The sequence below is a fragment of the Polypterus senegalus genome, chromosome 6 (genome assembly GCF_016835505.1).
Source record: "Polypterus senegalus isolate Bchr_013 chromosome 6, ASM1683550v1, whole genome shotgun sequence".
Taxonomy (NCBI): Eukaryota; Metazoa; Chordata; class Cladistia; order Polypteriformes; family Polypteridae; genus Polypterus; species Polypterus senegalus.
In genome coordinates this window covers 86,119,855-86,138,831 of record NC_053159.1, presented here as the reverse complement: position 1 = coordinate 86,138,831, position 18,977 = coordinate 86,119,855, and the positions used below count along the sequence as shown (strand labels likewise).

The 18,977-nt window shown below is 37.6% G+C and overlaps 1 pseudogene; it reads right to left on the bottom strand.

Moving 5' to 3' along the window:
- Positions 1-652: 652 nt before the first annotated feature.
- Positions 653-1,754, bottom strand: LOC120530641 (annotated as a pseudogene).
- Positions 1,755-18,977: the final 17,223 nt, after the last annotated feature.

Sequence of the window (18,977 nt, the reverse complement as noted above, 5' to 3'; positions counted from 1 at the left end):
CGCGGAGAATGTCAACACAGGTTGGAGTATAAGGTGGGATGAATTTGGTGACTGGGAGATGAAATTGTTGAAGAGTCATGCCGTAGCACTTGAGTATTTCATTAATTTCCGAGAGAGCGTTGGGGCAGTGTCAGTGGAATATTTAGTAAACAGGTCTTCGCAAATGGCCAGTTTATGTGTTTGCCATAGGTCTGGGATGTTGATAGGTTCCCCAAAGGCACAAATGATAGCAAAGAGTTGTCTCATATGTACGGGCATCTTAGTTTGTGTAGCTTCATAAATAGTGTCATGCCAAATCTTGTCATCGTTAAGGAGACCTAACTCTTGATATGCTGCTTTAAATGAGCTGCATATGTTTCCATTTATGGTTCTAAGCTCCTGGAAAGTGGTAGCTCCTGGAAACCGATTTAAGAGGGTGCATAAATAGTAGTGTTCAGAGTCTTCAATAGAGACAATTGACATTCTACCTATAGCGTTACTTTTTTGGAGTCGTTGCTTCCACACGCTAGCCTTGGAGTTGAAAGTATAATAGTGTGGAATGTCTATATAGTGGAGTGATTTCCCATGAGTATCCATCTTATTCAGGTCAAACCATGCTGTTAGCATGGTTTTTCTCGTTGCTTCTCGATTTAAGGTTTCTTCTTTGAGACTTTCACGAAACAGGACAGTTTGTTGTTCGTGAAGATGGCCAGGTAATCGTATTAATTGTGTAAGATTTGTTTGACATACTGTACTCATTAAGACGCCACATAGCTTCTGCAGCACTAACATATCTTCCATCCAAGAAAGTTGTGATTTCATCATGAACCAAGTCATCGTTAGCATGTTCTTGTTGTAAGGTAACAGAAACTGCATCATAACCTTTGTGAACATATTTGTAGAGATATTTGATGGACTTTATCAATGAGCAAACTTCGACATTAATATGTGCATTGAATTTTTTTACTCAAACAAGGGTTGTATGGAACTATCCATCGATTATCAATTATAAACTTGCCTATTTGTGCAGTTGGCCCTTCTCTTCTGCGGTAGATTGGGTACCCGTTAATGTTTTCTTGTGTTCCTTGTAATCTTTCGGGAATCGCTTGGTGCAAGTACCATCTTTCATGCACAATGCTGTTGGGTTACATGTTGTACCGCATGGTCCATGTACCATGCCTTTAGTAACAATTTCAAATAACTTACGGTTAGTGTCAGGGTTAGGGAGTTCAGCAGTGACATATTTATCAATGTCATTTTTTGTTCTTATTTTAGAATTATTGTGAAGAGTAAACAGCAGGTGGGCATCAGGAAGGCCACGCTTCTGAAATTCGATGACGTAAATATAAGAGATAACAACCCCAAAAAGATGTTGTTGTAGAATGTCTCTAAGTAATTCCTGCAGCTTAATCCAAAATCCTCGTACTACAATATCAGGTCTGCGCTCCGGTCTTTGGGTATCCGACAGTGCATGTAGAATTTCCGGCCAAGCAGGATTACATGTGAAAGTGATAAATAAATCAGGCTTTCCGAATTTACGTACTATGGCCATGGCATCCTGATAGTTTTGTTGCATGTGTCTTGGACTTCCTGCAAATGTGGACAGTAATGTGATCATTTTTCCTACACGTACGTTATTTTCAGCCTTTGCTTGCAATGCGTCTGATAGTCCTTTGTATTGTTCCACGAGCAGATCTTGTTGATGTAATCTGAGATAGTTGAGACGCGTGCCCTCTATTTTAACATACCTCATCTACGACGTACTGTTGGAATAGTTTGCCGCTGGAGTGCAAAATACTAAATGTATTCCTCATTGATAATCTGTATGCGTAAAATTGGCATTGAGTAAGCCTGATTCGGTTGGCGGTCTTTTTTCGGGAACATGTTGTAAATCTTTGTGCCAGCCAATGTCTCCATAAGGGAATAAAAGTAGGTAAACCATAGGGTCACAATTCATATTGAGCATGGAAATCTGTTTACAGGAGTTGCCTCTGGGAAAGATGCAAATATCCCTTTCAGCATGGGGTTTGCCATCTTCTCCGCCGAAAATCACAGCAACATCAGTGTGACATGTCGGGGCATTGTATCATCGTAAATCTTGCCCATAGCGAAGGGGTTGATTGTTCTGAGCATAGACTCTAGCTGGAGAAGTACACTTTCACTGCATGCAGAGTTTGCTTTATTTTGTAAGCGTACTTCAGTAGCTTGGGCTGTGTCAAAAACATACAACTGTCCATATCCTGGAGAGGTAGAAGTGTTAGCGTATAGTGGACAGATTGGGTGATAAATTTGCCCATGTATTTTAAAACAGTATGGTCCGTGGCCACGAGGTTTGCGCTATCTGTGCACCCATGGAAGCAAACGCTAGAGAAGAGTTGTATTCTCAAATCTGTTCACGATAATTTTTACCTTCTGATGTTTGCTGTGTAAGAAGCTGTTGTAAAGACACAGGTGGCTCCCGTAAAGGTAGTAAGGCTACTTTACCGTCATGGCAGCACCTCGAGTAATTGTTTGATGTATTACGCTCAGCAGGCCAGTATAGTGCATGACAGTGTTTGCACTGCTGGTCTGGAGTCCCAATGTTGTACTCTTGGATGGGAAGACAGGAATGAGGTGAAGAAGTACCTGTGGTAACGGGAAGATTATTGTGTGTATGTCTGCTGACACGGCGTTGGTTTGGAAACATTGCTTTGCAGATGTTGCATTGCAAGACTTGTGAATGAGTTTTGTTGTGTTTAGTCAGACAATCCTAGTGTGTTTGTGAAGATAGTTCTGCATTGTGAAACGTTTTGTGCAAGTGTGACACTGAAACAATTTGTTGTTGCAATAAATTATCTTGTGTTTGGCAAGGCTGGGTTTTGTTTTTAAAGGTTTACTACAAATGTCGCAGAAGAAGGTTGTCCAGTAGACGAAACTGTAGTGTTTTGTGGAAGACAAGAATGACTGAGGACTGTTGTGTTGGTGTTATCAGACATTATGTGCTGCTGTGGAGACATGATCGGAATCAGTAGGAGGGCTTCATAATGGCCATTGTACAGGTGTCCTGAGTACAGAAGGTAAATGAAGAGAGTATTTCCAGAATTGCAAATGCAAGGCGGGATGTTGGGGTCGTGTTTGAAGTAAATGACAATGGTAGCAAGGAAAATCTCTGAAAGAGCTTGAATTTCAGCTTCACCACCATAAACTCCAGATGTTGCCATGTATTGATAGTACTCCTGACTTACTGTGATAACTCCATTTGCGTTGGAAAGAACAACAGGAAGAACGTCTCCATGTCTATCCCAATTTGATGCAATGAAATCTAATGACCTATGTCGTAGTGAGAGTGCATTGCCTTTCTCAACCGTTTGTGTCAAAAAATAACCCACTGATAGGAACAGGCAGTTGCCGGAACGTGGAATAGAGATGACGTTGTACAAAAACCTGTCGACAGAGAAGATACTGTCGTTCATTTTATAACAAAGGCTTAGGAAAAAACCGTTGCAGTATAACAAAAATAGCAAGGTGTATGGGAGGCCGCAGGCAGCGTGGGGAAGTGTTTGGAAGAGAACAAATATTAATCAAAAAAATGCCGTGTTGCGTGCGTGTGGGCGGGACTGGTTTTGAAGAGGAGACACAGGCAGCGAAATGCCGTGTTGGCTGCATGTGGGCAGGACCGGTTTTGAGGTGGAACCAGGACGAACCAGAAGAGAAATATATATAAGAGATGCTTACATTAAGGACTATCATTAGAAAGCATAACATTTATTTTAAGTCAAATGGAGACATCCTAAACCTTTTTTTTAGACCAAATGAGGCTTGTCAGGTAGTGCCTTTAATTAATTGTATCAGTGTTTTATTATTAGATTAGATAAAAATATATATTTGTATTTATATATATATACATACACACACACATATAAACATATATATACATATCCATACATATATACATTTACACATATACACATATATATATACACACACACATATATACATACATATATATATATATATATATACATATATACACATACATCCACATATATATATACATATAAAGCAGAATACCCGCGCTTTGCAGCGGAGAAGTAGTGTGTTAAAGAAGTTATGAAAAAGAAAAGGAAAATTTTTAAAAATAACGTAACATGATTGTTAATGTAATTGTTTTGTCATTGATATGAGTGTTGTTCTCATACCTATATATATATATATATATATATATATTGTGGTGGATTGCCGGCATTTTACTCCGGCCCTCACCTCCTGGCCGCTAGGAGGAGCTCTCCCGAGAGCATATACGGGCCCCGAATTCCAGCAGGGCCTCATGGACTATGTAGTTTTTATACACAGCCCTGCTGGATACCTTAGGGGCCACTGGGAGTCGCTGTCGGGAGGCCAATGGACTCATTTGGGCACCATGACCCGGAAGTTCGTCACAGGAAGAGCGATGGGCTTCCGGGGTGAAGAAAAGTACTGTTTACCCTGACCCGGAAGGAATAAAGACTTGTGGAACTGTTGGGCAGAAAGACTTCCGGGTCAGGAGGAATAAAAGGACTCTGGGAACTCCCAGACAACGAGCTGAGCTGGGTGGTAGGAGGGCAACGCATCTGGGAGTGGAGGATTGTTGATTATTGATTTATTATTGTGGTTATTGTGATTTATGAATAGTGTGGAGTGGAGGGTGCTTAGTGCACATTGTTATAATAAAAAGAATAATTGTAGCACTTTTACCAGGTGTTTGGCATGGTACCCGAGGGTTCAAGGGAGCACTACTGCCCCCTACTGCGACAATATCAAAATACCGCTCTTGGCAGCAGAGAAGTAAAAAGAAAAGGAAACATTTTAATAATAACGTAACACGATTGACAATGTAATTGTTTTGTCATTGTCATAAGTGTTGCTGGCATATATATATATATATATAGCAGAATATCCGCACTTCGCAGCGGAGAAGTAGTGTGTTAATGATGTATGATGTATGTGTGTGTTTGTGTGTGTGTGTGTATATACATATAATGTAGATAGGTGTGTGTGTGTGTGTGTGTGTATATATATATATATATACACATACATACAAACATACACACAGGTATATATATGTGTATATATATGTATGTGTCTATATGTGTGTGTATAGCTTTGGTCACTGAGTGCAAGGGAAAAATAATAAAATATAGTCTATAAGTTATTAAATAGTAAAACATTAACGTTTTAAGAAGTAGAGGTACATTGAGCACTACTGGAGTGGTTGCGGGTAAACTACATTTTAAAGACTGTGTAACACAACAGGTAAGTAGTACTAACAGCAGCTAAAATGTATATGGATCATCGCTCGGTAGTTGATCCCTTTTGAAAGGCGCTACAGGACGGCTGTGGTATAGAAATTACATTTTCTATGTGAACGTTCAAATTTCTGCCTCTGGTAATGTGCCTTACCGGCATTACCAGCAATTAAAGAAAATTAGTTTTGTGTCTTCTGTAGTGTTGAGAGAGAAAGGCTTTGGTTTGGGATAAAAGGAAAAAAGGTGTAAAGAAAGGAAAGTTGCCTTTTTCTTTTATATAGTGTAGAGAGATGTCTTCGCTGACGATATGAGCGCCTTTTGGGGACCGTCGCGGTGGGTCTTGTGTAGACTGGTGAGACGTCCCTGCCATTAATCGGTTGTGATGGCACTGTCAGTCCTCCACTCGTGTGCGTGTCTTCATAATCCGAGCTGACGACCTCATAATCGTATGCGTGCAAAACAGAAAGTGCGAATCGCCTTAATATTAGTTTGCCGCGGTGTAGAAAAGGGGTCCCCATGTTTGCACTTGTCTGGGCTATAGCTCAGGGGAGGATGAAAAAAATTAAAAGTGCTCAGTTTGACTTAATGCAGAAGCGCAGTCAGCGTCTCAAAGGCCGGCACAGCTATGCAGGCTGCTCGACTTTTTCTGGGCAGGAGACCCCAGTTTTTGCAGACACGTTCATGATATCAAAAGTCTCAGCGCTCTTTGGAGGTCATTCATATATATATATATATATATATATATATATATATATATATATATAGCAAAATACCCGCGCCTCGCAGCGGAGAAGTAATGTGTTAAAGAAGTAATGAAAAAGAAAAGGAAACATTTTAATAATAACTTAACATAATTGACATTGTCATGAGTGTTGCTGTCATATATATGCTGCCTAAATAAGTCACCCTCGCTTTGCTCTAACTTTTTTACCGTTCATTTAATCATGGCTACTCGCGGAAAAATTATAAAATGGAAGGAGGATTACACTGAGTATGGCTTTACCAAAACAATTATTGATGGCGAATCGATTATTCATAAAGCTTGAATTGGTGATCTGTTTTTCTGTGTTAACCTCATATTTTTTCATACTTCTTCTCAAACCAAGGTGGTGCGAGGGTAAAATGAATCGTGATGCGCTGATCAATGTAATCGGAAATCATGCATTGACAAAAGTTCCCCTTTGCTTGTAATGCAAAGTGTGATTAAATGCATTATTTTTTAACGCGTTATGGAGTACATGCATCGAAGCTTCTCAGCTGTGCTTGTGCTAAGAAAAGGAAATATATAGCAAAATACCCGCGCTTCGCAGCGGAGAAGTAGTGTGTTAAAGAAGTAATGAAAAAGAAAAGGAAACATTTTAATAATAACGTAACATGATTGACATTGTCATGAGTGTTGCTGTCATATATATGCCTGCCTAAATAAGTCACCCTCGCTTTGCTCTTACTTTTTTACCATTCATTTAATCATGGCTATTGGCGGAAAAATTATAAAATGGAAGGAGGATGGCTTTACCAAAACAATTATTGATGGCGAATCGATTATTCATAAAGCTTGAATTGGTGATGTTTTTCTGTGTTAACCTCATATTTTTTCAGACTTCTTCTCAAACTAAGGTGGTGCGAGGGTAAAATGAATCGGGATCTGCTGATCAATGTAATCGGTGTACAGTACCAGGAAATCATGCATTGACAAAAGCTCCCCTTTGCTTGTAATGCAAAGTGTGATTAAATGAGGGCGTGAGTGAGGGCTTTGCCTTTTATTAGTATAGATAGATACTTTATTTGCCATCAATAATTGTTTTGGTAAAGCAATAGTGTATTCATTAGATAAACGGTAAAAAAGTAAGAGCGAGGGGAGGGTGACTTATTGAGGCACGCAGGCAAAACCACAATAGCACGTGGGCTCGATGCGTCAGTGCGCGTCAACTCGATCTGAATTGCACGATCACATTCGAAAAAATCTATCTTTTCAAGTTCTGTTTAGTCGACACAAATATCTTTGGTTGGAATGTAAGGCGAATTTACTCTTTACATTTGTATGGTGAAGAAAAATTTATGCAATGATGCCTACATTTAACTTACATTCCTACCAAAGACATTTCTGTCGACTAAATTAAAATTCCTTCTATTTAAAATTTAAATAGAACTTGAACAGATACAATAGTTCATAATATCCACGCAGACTTGCACGTAAGAGCGGCAGTCATCCGTTTTAACAAGCAGCATATTGTACTGATACGAAATAGCCTGCCCATTTAATTATTTAGGAATGGATAAATAAATGAATGTTTTTCATTTTTCTTCCTTGATGGATTCTGGCACCCCCAGCAACAGTTGCTCGCACCTCAAACATTGTGTGTGTGTATATGTATATATGTAGATGTATATGTATATATATATGTTTATATATGTGTGTGTGTATGTATATACATATATATGTATTTGTGTGTATATATGTGTGTGTATGTATATATGTGTGTATGTATATGTATGTGTGTATATGTACTGTAGATATGTATATATCTATACTAATAAAAGGCAAAGCCCTCACTCACTCACTCACTCACTCACTCACTCACTCACTGACTCATCACTAATTCTCCAACTTCCCGTGTAGGTAGAAGGCTGAAATTTGGCAGGCTCATTCCTTACAGCTTACTTACAAAAGTTGGGCAGGTTTCATTTCGAAATTCTACGCCTAATGGTCATAACTGGAAGGTATTTTTCTCCATTAACTGTAATGGAGTTAAGCTGGTAGGGCGGAGTTTCGTGTGACATCATCACGCCTCCCACGTAATCACGTGAACTGATTGTCAACGCAGTGCGTAGAAAAACAGGAAGACCTGCAAAAAGCGCTTAAGAAAACATGCATTATATAATTGAGAACGCAGCGAAAAACAATAAGAAGCGAGCGAGTGACATATACTACCATATTCATGAGTGTTGCTGCCTCGGAAAGAAAGCAAGGTGTAAACCTAAACTTTAAATTAAGTTCATAGACAGGCTACCGCTGGCGTTTCACATGCCCACAGGTAATGCGGGATACAAGTTTAATGAGAGGACGCAGGATATAAACGAGAGTTTTGATCACTTTATAACTAAGTTAAAATTGTAGGTGAAGGGGTGTGCTTATGCAAATTCCGAGAGACTGTGTTTGTGGGGATTGACAGTTAAGGCGGGTGGGGAGTCACGTCATCATCTCCCTCCCATTCATCTAATTTCGGTCTGAGCTGAGCTCCGCGGCTAATGCCGTCTTCCGAAGCAACTTTGTCAGACTGCCACCAAATACTCACAGAAAAATCCACAAGTTAATACACACGCTGTCTCTATAGAGTTTCTCCACACTGAATCCTCCAGGCACTACTTACAAAAGGTCACATTGACAATCGTGTTACGTTATTTTTAAAATCTTTCCTTTTCTTAGCACAAGCACAGCTGAGAAGCTTCGATGCATGTGCTCCATAACGCGTTAAAAATAATGCATTTAATCACACTTTGCATTACAAGCAAAGGGGAGCTTTTGTCAATGCATGATTTCCTGGTACTGTACACCGATTACATTGATCAGCAGATCCCGATTCATTTTACCCTCGCACCACCTTAGTTTGAGAAGAAGTCTGAAAAAATATGAGGTTAACACAGAAAAACATCACCAATTCAAGCTTTATGAATAATCGATTCGCCATCAATAATTGTTTTGGTAAAGCCATCCTCCTTCCATTTTATAATTTTTCCGCCAATAGCCATGATTAAATGAACGGTAAATAAAGTAAGAGTAAAGCGAGGGTGACTTATTTAGGCAGGCATATATATGACAGCAACACTCATGACAATGTCAATCATGTTACGTTATTATTAAAATGTTTCCTTTTCTTTTCATTACTTCTTTAACACACTACTTCTCTCCAGAGACGCGGGGATTTTGCTATATATATAATATATGAATGACCTCCAAAGAGTGCTGAGACTTTTGATATCATGAACGTGTCTGCAAAAACTGTGGTCTCCTGCCCAGCAAAAGTCGAGCAGCCAGCGCGCTGCTGTTAGTTACTTACCTGTTGTGTTACACAGTCTTTAAAATGTAGTTTACCTGAAACCACTCCAGTAGTGCTCAATGTACCTGTACTTCTTAAAACGTTAATGTTTTACTGTTTAATAACTTATAGACTATATTTTATTATTTTTCCCTTGCACTCAGTGACCAAAGCTATACACACACATATAGACACATACAAACATACACACAAGTATATGTATGTGTATATATATGTATGTATGTGTATATATATATATATATATAAACACACACACACCCCTATCTACATTATATATATATATACATACACACACACACACACACACACACACATACATACATGCACACATATATATAATGCCAAGCGCGGGTATATATATATATATATATATATATATATATATATATATATATATATATATATATATATATAGATAGATATGAAAACAACATATATATATATAGATAGATATATAGATAGATAGATAGATAGATATGAGAACAACACTCATATCAATGACAAAACAATTACATTAACAATCAAGTTACGTTGTTTTTCAAATTTTTCCTTTTCTTTTTCGTACCTTCTTTAACACACTACTTCTCCGCTGCGAAGCGCGGGTATTCTGCTAGTATATATATATGTGGATATATATATGTAGATTTGTATATGTGTATATACAGTATGTATATATGTATGTGTGTATATGTATATATATATAACTGTGTATATATGTGTATAGATGTATATATATATATATTTATATATATATATATGTTTATATATGTGTCTGTGTGTGTGTATATATATATATATATATATATGCCAGCAACACTCATGACAATGACAAAACAATTACATTGTCAATCATGTTACGTTATTATTAAAATGTTTCCTTTTCTTTTTACTTCTCCGCTGCCAATCACAGGTATTTTGCTATATATATATATATATATATATATACACTGATATATATATAAATATATATATACAGATATATATAAATATATATATATATATAAATAGATAGATATGACAACAACACTCAATATCAATGACAAAACAATTACGTTAACAATCATCTTACGTTATTTTTAAAATGTTTGCTTTTCTTTTCATAACTTCTTTAACACACTACTTCTCCACTCTAAGCTTGGTATTTTATATATATATATATATATATATATATATATATATATATATGTATTTGTGTGTATATATGTGTGTATGTATATGTATGTGTGTATATGTAGATATGTATGTATATATATATGTGTGTGTGACAAAACAATTACATTGACAATCATGTTACATTATTTTCAAAATGTTTCCTTTTCTTTTTCATTACTTCTTTAACACACTACTTCTCCGCTGCGAAGCGCGGGTATTTTGCTAGTTATTCATAAAGCTTCAATTGGTGATCTGTCTTTCTGCGTTAACCGCATATTTTTTCATATGTCTCAAACCAAGGGGATGCGTGGGTAAAATGAATCGGGAAGTGCACGTACATACTCAGTGCACCCTCTCTCGGGCATCGAACCTCGGTCGACAGCGCTAGAGGCGAAGCCTCTACCATTGCGCCATGGCGTGTGGTTTGTCTATTTGAGAGTATGTAGATCAGGATATATATATATATATATATATACTAGCAAAATACCCGAGCTTCGCAGGAGAAGTAGTGTGTTAAAGAAGCAATGAAAAGAAAAGGAAACATTTTGAAAATAACGTAACCTGATTGTCAATGTAATTGTTTTGTCACTGTTGTGAGTGATGAGTGTTGTTGTCATATATATATATATATATATATATATATATATATATATATATATATATATATTTACACACACACACATAAACATATATATATATACATATCTATACATATACACATATATACATATATATATACTACATATATACACACACATACATACATACACACAAATACATATATATATATATACATACATACATACATACACTCAGACATATATAAACATATATATACATATACATATATACACACACAGCTATTTCGTATCAGTGCAATACGCTGTTTGTTAAAACGGTTGACTTCCGCTCTTACGTGCAATAACAAATCAAATCATTCAGTTGTCTTTGCTCATATGTCATTTTAGAGCTGGACGCCTGGCATCTTTTTTGGCCACAAGTTCGTTTCTGTTTGGTGTGAGGTTCTGTGTTGTGGAGATTCTCAGGATGGATTGCAGGTGCTCATCAGTGAGGCGACTCCTGTGTGCTGTTTTGTTAGTCTTTATCACTGAGAAGAGCTTCTCACACAGATATGTGCTACCAAACATGCACAAGGTTCGAGCCGCATGTAGACGGACTTTTTTTGTTCTTCAAAGTCACCAAAGCGCCATGCAAACTCAGTGCGCAATAACTATAGCTTCGCAATAACTTGTAAGTGTTCGGCAAGGCAGCTGAAGCGCTACATTATGGGATCTGTAGTTTATTGTGTTACCAGCGCTTCATATACCCGGGCCATTAATAACAATAATACAGTATATAAAATGATCTCGGGCGGATATAATTACGCCGGGCGGATGTGGCCTCGCCCTTGAGTTTGACACATATGGACTAAATAGAACTTGAAAAGATATATTTTTCAAATGTGATCGCGCAATTCAGATAGAGTTGACGCAAGACTACAGCCTGCATGCCTCAATGAGTCATCCTCCCCTCGCTCTTACTTTTTTACCGTTCATCTAATGAATACACTGAGTATGGCTTTACCAAAACAATCATTGATGGCGAATAAAGTATCCATTATTCGAGTATGTATATATGTGTATATATATACCCAGTATAGCGAGAAGTAGTGTGTTAAAAAGGTAGAAAAGAAAAGGAAACATTTTAAAAATAACGTAACATGACTGTCAATATACAGTATTTGTTTTGTGAGTGTTACTGAGTGTTGCTGTCATCAAGGATTTGATTATCATTATTTCTTTCAATCAGGTTCGTATTTGTAGGATGTGTTGTGTTCAAGTTACATTCCGTGTTTGTCAATCGTTGTAAAGATGACAGGTTTCATTCATCGATTCGTTTCTTACTGCATCAATAAACAGCTCGTCTTCTTCTTTATCTGAGACCTGACACACTGCATGCATGGGTTTTTTTTACACTGTCTTCCTTTAGTGGGACATTGACTTTTTCCACCGTGTGCTTTGTTTCCACAGTAGCTGCATTTATGAATATGCTTATCAGGCGCTTCATATTTTTGCTGCCTTTTCAATTGTGTAATTTGGTTTTTGTTCAGCGCTCTTTGGAACTGCTGCTTTTTATCTGTGCACTGCGTCAGTTCACGTGAGCCACTCGGTGTACATGCATCGAAGGTTCCCAGCTGTGCTGGTGCCATCTCGTGCTATGTCTATAGCTTTATTTAATGTTACCTTAGTCCTGGCACTTAAAACTTTCTCTCGCAGTTTCGCTGAGTTTGTGTCAAACACCACCCTGACCATCTCATCTTCCTCTCTATAAGCACAGTCCTTCACCCGTGAATATTTACCCGTGGCAGTTTGCTATTGGATTGCCGCTGACGGACGGCCTTATATGGGCAGGCACTAAATTACAAACGCCAGCGGCAGCCTGTCTATGAACTTAATTTAAAGTGTAGGTTTATATCGTGCTTTGTTTCCGAAGTAGCAAAACTCATGAATATGGTTGTATGTCACTCGCTCGCTTCTTATTGTTTCGCTGCCTTCTCAATTATATAATGCATGTTTTCTTCAGCGCTTTTTGAGGTCTTCCTGGTTTTCTATGTACTGCGTGATTACGTGGGAGGCGTGATGATGTCACACGAAACTCCACCCCCACGGCGTTGAAGCTCATCTCCATTACAGTAAATGGAGAAAACTGCTTCCAGTTATGACCATTACGCGTAGAATTTCGATATAAAACCTGCCCAACTTTTGTAAGGAAGCTGTAAGGAATGAACCTGCCAAATTTCAGCCTTCCACCCACACAGGAAGTTGGAGAATTAGTGATGAGTCAGTGAGTGAGTCAGTGAGTGAGGGCTTTGCCTTTTATTAGTATATATATATATATATATATATATATATATACATATATATATATATATATATATATACCCGCTTCGCAGCAGAGAAGTAGTGTGTTAAAGAAGTTATGAAAAAGAAAAGGGAACATTTTAAAAATAACGTAACATGATTGTCAATATACAGTAATTGTTTTGTGAGTGTTATGAGTGTTGTTGTCATCAAGGATTTGATTATCATTATTTCTTTCAATCAGGTTCGTATTTGTAGGATGTGTTGTGTTCCAGTTACATTCCGTGTTTGTCAATCGTTGTAAAGATAAGAGGTTTCATTCATCGATTCGTTTCTTACTGCATCAATAAACTGCTCGTCTTCCTCTTTATCTGAGACGTGACACACTGCACGCACGGGTTTTTTTTTACACTGTCTTCCTTTAGATGGACATTGACTTTTTCTACCGTGTGCTTTGTTTCCGTAGTAGCTGCACTTATGAATATGCTTGTATGTATCAGACACTTCATATTTTTTTGCTGCCTTCTCAATTGTGTAATTCGGTTTTTGTTCAGCACTCTTTGGAACTGTTGCTTTTTGTCTGTGCACTGTGTCAGTTCACGTGAGCCGCTCGGTGTACATGCATCGAAGGTTCCCAGCTGTGCTGGTGCCATCTCGTGTGATGTCCACGGCTGTCTTTAATGTTAGCTAAGACCCGGCACTTAAAAGTTTCTCTCGCAGTTTGGCTGAGTTTGTGCCAAACACCACCCTGACCATCTCATCTTCCTCTGCATAAGCACAGTCCTTCACTCGTGAATATTTAGCGACAGTGTTTCTATTGGATTGCCGCTAATGGACGGCCCTATATTGGGCAGGCACTAAATTACGTGGGAGGCGGAGCAGAAGTCTATTATAGTATATGGACGAAAAAATAGGTTCCAGTTATGACCATTACGCGTAGAATTTCGAAATGAAACCTGCCCAGCTTTTGTAAGTAAGCTGTAAGGAATGCGCCTGCCAAATTTCAGCTTTCTACCTACATGGGAAGTTGGAGAATTAGTGATGAGTCAGTGAGTCAGTCAGTGAGTGAGTGAGTGAGTCAGTGAGGGCTTTGCCTTTTATTAGAATAGATTATTTGTTGATATGGCAGATACTGTCAAATCAATTCATGCATTTATTTCTAGTGGGAGTGACAACTGCATTATGTTATTCACAGGCTGTTCAAACCATTCTGTACTCGTATGTTGCAAGAAGCATTACAAGAACTACAAAATAGGACCACATCACTCGTGTTCTTAAGTGTTCACACTGGTTTCCAGGTAAGCTTAGAGTTGGTTTTCTTATGTAAAACCTTAAATGGTCAATGTCCTGTTTATTTACCCAACCTAATCATTAATTACATACCAGAGTAAACATTAAGATCTCAAGATGTTGGCCTACTAAAGATTCTAAGGATTAATAAAATAACAAAAAAAATCAAGCTTTTAGTTACATGTTTAGTTATATGTCAAAATGGGACTCAGGTTGGTACCGTATGGTCTTGAGTCATGGAAATGGATAGTGTATGATTACTGAAGTCAGTTGCTTAGGCAATTGACATCACTCAGATGTGATGATCAATGGTGACTTTTTGACAGAGGAGCCCCTTGACTATGCCAATCACCGGCATTTCTCCCTGTTATGACGATTTTCCTTAAATCTTGAATGGGAACACGTCATACTGGATTTTGAAGACATTCTGAATGGCAAAGATTGGGTTTTGAAACCTTGTTTCAATATGGACTTACTTGTGACTTTCCCCAGCCCTGTGTCATCATAATAATGTTTATGTTCACATCTTGCTGAGTACACCAGTGTACTGTAAACCTGTCCATTCAATGACTGCTGCATTAGTAGTCCTTCTTTAAAATTCTTATTAACTGAGTTCAACATTCTTTAAAATGCAATTCCAGTAAACATTGCTATTACCTTGTAGGTGGCATTTGTAGTTTGTTGTAGTTTGCAGGATGATTTTATTTTGATGTGTGCAACAGTCATTTTGTCATATTGTATATTCATATTTTATAAATGTCTCAGTGTTACGTTAGTGTTAACATAGCTCTTTCAGAACCTTGTATGTTGTTATTTTCGATTATGGTTTATTGTGTGGAGTACATATAATGCAGTGTTTCACATAACTATGAGCGTAATTGCTCTATAAAACATTTTATGGTAGTGTTTACTAGGAAAGAGCTATATAAAATAATGGCCATTTGGCTAATAATTACTACAATACTGTGTAAAGGAATGCTAGTACAGTAAAAAAAACAAAAAACAAATATAAACAATGCTAGTACAGAATAAAGAAATAATGTGTTGTTTCAAACTTCAAATTTCATTGGTACTTGCTTTGTAATGGAAGTTCTGTGGAATTGTCACCTACATAATTATGATACAAATAATAAATGCCACATTATTTATTCAAATAAGTAATGAGTTTAAGCATCTTTGACTTTTGGTTCATATACCTTTAGGAGTATCATGAAAGGACCGAAAAGACAGCAGCACATTTTCAGCTCTCCTTTAATAAAAATAAGTTCTGGAATGAATTCATTTTTGCATAAAAGGTTATTTTATGACTAATATTCTGACTCTTAGAGGAAAGCTGAGATGCATTTCCTTCTTCAGTTCACATTAAGTAAAGCGCCACAGCCAAAGCACAGATGTCAGTGGAAAATAGGGAACTTCCTTGACCATCTGCAAGTTTGCAGAATGAGCTTTCATTATTCACCCTTTTCAAAGAGACGTCTGTTATAAACAAGGGGATACATTTAGAGTCCAGCAGTAATAAAAAATGATCTTAACTAATTATATAGTGAGACACAAACACTTTGTTATCTTGTGTAGGCCAATCATCTGCTTGGACAGCTGCTAGTGATTTCCATGGAATACATTTTAATAAGAAATGCATGCTTTAGAACATTTTAGGGTATAACCTGGAATAGAGAAATGACTCAGAATTCATTCTCTGATGGAGATGGGTAAGTCCCTGCTTCATGCAGAGATGATTAAAGGCCAAAGGTTCAGCGCAAACGACTACTGTGCTCCTTCATACAGAGTTTAGGCCAAAGAATTGAAAGATAGTACTGATAGTGGAGGTGGAATTGTGGTGAAGCAAGTAAAGGTTCTAAAGATGTACATGTTTATTTTTAATAAAAACGGTGACTGTCTATATTAGTGTAAGAGAGGGTGATGAGAGTCCGCTACTCTCCTTACTAGAATTCGGCGTCGGTTCTTCTTGGCTTGCAGGCGACCTTGGTATCGTAGCAGACTGAGTCTTTGATGTGTGAAAAGGCACACAGAGATGGTCACCCCAGTTTGTGGACTATTTGCCAATTATATTTTATTTCTTTTATAATACAACAGTGGAGATACAGCACTGAGCTACCCAAGAACACTTCTCTTTTTTTCTGTCTCCACTCCACCTACCAAATATCTCCTCCCTTAAATAATCCATCAATTAACTTTATTACAACTTCCTGACATGAACTTCTGCTTACATTAGCAACATTATCTCAAATTACTTCATACTAGAATGTGGTACTTGAGAACAATGTCTTCTGTCACCATTTCTTTTTGCAATTGCCATTGAGGCATTGGCCATTCCCTTTTGAAAAGCATTAGAGATAAATGGGATTATCAGAGAAGGACTTAACAGAAAATATTGCTATATGCAGAACGATTTGCTATGTGTATATCAGACCCACAAACATCCTTATCAGTAGCCTTATTAGCTCTAGCAGTATTTCAAAAGATACCTGCACTTAAAGTGTACTTTCTCCAGTGAACTGTCTAGCACACAATAATAGACTAGACATCTATCCATTTATTTTAATAGAACAGTTTAAATATCTAGGAGTTAACATCACAAGTAAATATAAAGATCATTGTCAACACAAGTTTGCTATCAGCACAGAAAAAAATCAAACAAGATGTGAACAGATGGTCTACCCTCCATCTCAAATTAGCAGGAAGAATTACTACTATCAAGATGAACATCCTTTTCAATCTTCTTTTATATTTCAGAGCATCCCCATATACATTCACAAGTTGGTCTTTAAAAAATTAGACTCAATTATAACCTTGTTTATTTGGAATTTGAGACATCCACACATTCAAAAAGCTACTCTACAAGGACCAAAGGCAGAAGGTGGTATGGCAATACTTAACCTTCAGTTTTGTTACAGGGTAGCAAATATACAGTACAAGCTATAAAGACCTGGGGCCTCATCTATAACGTCATGCATAGAACTCACACTAAAACGTGTCATACGGACAAAAGCGGAACTATGCGTACGCACAAAAAAATTCAGATGCACAAAACCGTGCGTAAGCCCAATTCCACATACTTCAACTCCATAAATTCCAGTCAGTGTGAAAAGTAATATACGTGCACGCGTCTGCTATCCCACCCCTGACTCCTCCCATAATTTAGCATATTTTAATATACAAATCAAAATAAATATCACCTTCCTTGTTCAGTGTTTGGTTAAAAAACAATGGCAAAAGCATGCGAAAAAAACTATTTCAGCAAATGCGAAGTGGAGGCAAGGAAAAACATACTCTTTGTTGGCTTAAGCAGTGTTTTAAGCAACAAAAGGAAGCTGATTGAGTGATACCGAGTGGCGGAGATACTCAGAAGTTCAAGTTCAGAAAGTCGCACAGTGCCCAAAATAAAAAAGAAAGGATCAGATATCAAAGTCGTCGTGAAAAGGCGAGTCGTAGCCGACTGTCTGAGTGTCATATGGAAGCTTATTAGGGTACTGAGAAAAGAAAAAAAAATAGGGACACAATGGGAAAAAAAAACTTGAAATATCAGCTTTAATCTCGAAATTTCCACTTTAATCTTGTAGTTTATTTTGCCATTAAAGTAGAATGTCATAAACTTCATCTTAAAATCGTTTAATTTACTAGTTTCTCAAATCCCATCGTAACTAAAGTAGCACGTTAAATGCTTTGTATTGTATGTGATCTTCTATGTGCTCTGAGTATCATATGGAAGCGTATTAGAGTACAAAGAAAAAAAATAGTAACACAGTGAAAAAAAAGGTTAAAATGTCCACTTTAATCTCATCTATACTAATAAAAGGCAAAGCCCTCACTGACTCACTGACCCATCACTAATTCTCCAACTTCCCGTGTAGGTAGAAGGCTGAAATTTGGCAGACTTATTCCTTACAGCTTACTTACAAAAGTTAAGCAGGTTTCATTCTACACGTAACGGTCATAACGGTTGACAACGTCCGCCATGTTGAACTTTCTTATTTATGGCCTCATCTTCACGAAATTTGGTAGGCGGCTTCCCTGCGCTAACCAAAACTGATGTACGTACTTATTTCGGTTGTATGCCGCCACTGTTGGCTGCCATATTGAACTTTCCAACGTCACTAATTCTCCAACTTCCCGTGTAGGTAGAAGGCTGAAATTTAGCAGGCTCATTCCTTAAAGCTTACTTACAAAAGTTAAGCAGGTTTCATTTCGAAATTCTACGCGTAACGTTCAAAGCAGGTTTCATTTCGAAATTCTACGTGTAATGGTCATAACGGTCCACAGCGTTCGCCATGTTGAACTTTCTTATTTATGGCCCCATCTTCACGAAATTTGGTAGGTGGCTTCCCTGCGCAAACTGAAACCGATGTACGTAC